Here is a 2,870-nt window from a genome sequence, read left to right as displayed (position 1 = left end):
TTTCATGTYGTGACTTGGTCGGGGTTTGTGTCCGACAGAGAAAGCAGAAGCTTTGCCTATGGGTTTACTTCATGGCCCAGATACATCACATCTCCGCACGAGCTGTCACTGCTTTACTGAGACCACCTAGAGGAGAAAAACCATCAACTGAACAACTGGGAATGAAAGCCAGACAGCTTTGCAGAGGGTGCAGACATACTCTGAAACATGGTTAATCTACCTTTGGCAGCGTTTCAGCAGCTGTCAGTTTAACAAAAAGCTGCAGTTTATTCACACAAATGTCAACCAGGCATTGTTTACTTTTTTTTCAGTTACTCTTTTTACAGCTGTACACATCTAAAATGGAAAAAATACTGTAGAGGTTTTTAATTTTCTTCCAACATAAGGTCATTATTAAACCATGGAATACATTATTAGTAGTTTTGTTAGAGGTGTTCTTATTTACAATGTGCTAGCAGCAGAAGGATCTTCTACAAGCTAAAATGTTCTATGAGCTGAACAGTGTAATTTCATCCTTAGCCAAAACTAGATCTAATATCGACCAGGTTAAATTAATTAAATTCAAAAATTTTATTCCTAAGAGGGAAGTCAGGTTTTCTGTTTCGTTCCATAGATATTGTATGACTGGACAGGAAGGATCTGCTGTAAAAGTCACGCCATGGCATCATTCCAGAACACTKGGGTTTTCTGGTTCTGGTTCTGCTCTGCATCCCCAGAACCAGAACCAAACATGGAGAAGCAGCATTCAGCTTCTATGCACCACAAATCTGGAACAAACATCCAGAAAACTGCAAAGAAGCTGAAACACTGAGTTCTTTTACAAAACACCTGTTCAGAGTTACTTTTGAACCATAATAAAAGGAACATTGACAAACTTATTTGATCTGCGCTGAGGATTTTAATGTTGGCACTTGACAAGATGTCAAGTTTCGCAATTGTTGACTGTACAATGTCTTTATGATGTTTTTGTGTTTTCAAGATGACTGCCACGTTGCTGAAATGTGCTATACAAATAAACTCTATTGATTGATTGGTGACAAATAAATGAAGAAAGCCTTGGTGAAGGGTTGAGAACGCTGGTGGTAGCGTGGCATTTACATGAAACCTGTGAAAGCTGCATTAACTTGGTTCATTGAGAATTTGGAGCAGGATTGTCAATGCTTGCCTAGGCTTGTTTCTCCTCACTGAAAATACCAGAGGAAGCAAAAAAAAAAAAAAAAAGCTAAGCAATTATAAGAAAGGTGTGATTGATGTAATGCTAAAAATATTTTTCTACAATTTATGGAAAGAAATAATGCAACTGGTAATGTTAATTTAAAATGTAAATAAAAACAGATATTTTTATGGAACATTTTAGTAGTGGGTTTTCTCATCTTTCTCCATACATTCCTGTTTTTACAACATTAGGTTCTAACGGCCCCATACTGTATATATGAACAAATAATCCTGCACTGGACATAGTTTGCATGTCTGTTGCACTGTGAGGAGAATTTATGTATTTCTGCATCCTGATATTACTGTTGGGGGCAGTAATATCCAGAGCAAGRAAAAACTTGACAGATACATAAAGTGTAGCAACAAGACTATGTAGAAAGTTTAGAGTTCCAAAAAACCAGTTCAGAYTAACTTTGTCAGCCAGAAATACCAGTATGGCAACATTTCTTTATTCCACAGCCACATTTATTGCGCCATTGTCACTACATTCAACTCATTTTTAAATAACTTGGAGAAGGAGATCTAGATTGATAGATTGTACTATAAGGTGACTTCAAAAAGCAAAATAGAATTTTTTACAGTTATATATGTCACGACAAAGTTACTTTAAAAAATGCTGAAATATGAAATTTGTTTTAAAATGTATTTCATATGCCAGCCTTACTACAACACACTAGCCAATCAAAGCTGTCCCTGTGGGCTCTTTGAACAGGTTACAGTCTGGACCTCCATGAAGACCTCACACCGACAGGCCTCTATGTTTTTCTTCTGCCCTCTATTCTTCATTATCTAATTCAAGTGTCAATTTTCAGCCAGCGCCTGTGTTGACCCTTTTTTTCTACCATTGTCAATGCTCAGCAGGGCAGGATGCCTCCTACTTAATCGTTGATCCAATTAATTTGGGAAACCTTTCTCTGCCTCTTTACAAGACTGATGGCCGCTGAATAAAAACGAGCGACAAAAGGCGCAAATGAACCCAGGGCGGTGTTGGTGATTGACACTGGTGCCAAAATGCCTGTGTGTTGCCTTTATGCTGGATGGAGTTATGGAACCTTTGCAAAGAAAGGTGGCCTCGATGAAAGAGATGAACATGTCTAATTAACTTTTGTCACATAAAAGTTTCAAACCCCTCACAAGTGTYTAGGCCCCCCTGCAGGTTTTTATGGTTTTTGCCTCCTGGTAGGGTTTTTCAGACTAGTGACACTTATTAAACTGATGTCATTTTATCTTTGTGTCAGCGGAACRCACCTGGTGTCTCTATGCAGCATTATGGGACACATTGTGAAATACTGGGCTGAGATACATTAAAGCATCACACAGTAGTCGTATTCTGCAAAAAGATTTATATAATAAGTGAGCCTTTGGTTAACAACTTTTACATTCTAAATAATCATATCCTCACAACATGCACACAGAGAATGGTTTTAGTGGTAAAGCTCGCTCAAATCTATGCTAATTAGARTAAGCCCACAGTCAGCTGTCTATAAAGGCATTGATTTTCATTGGATACTTTGTATCCTCATTACAAAGTGTAGGGCGTGTTTGGAGCAACATGTCCTGGATAATGAGATGACAAACAAGACGCTCTGAGTGCGTTAAAACTCTGATGAAACAATATTAAAACCACTACTGCTACCAGTCATATGGCTACATCA

Source organism: Poecilia reticulata, linkage group LG7 (assembly GCF_000633615.1).
Source record: "Poecilia reticulata strain Guanapo linkage group LG7, Guppy_female_1.0+MT, whole genome shotgun sequence".
In the NCBI taxonomy this organism is placed as follows: domain Eukaryota; kingdom Metazoa; phylum Chordata; class Actinopteri; order Cyprinodontiformes; family Poeciliidae; genus Poecilia; species Poecilia reticulata.
Note: the sequence above shows the minus strand (reverse complement) of the source record.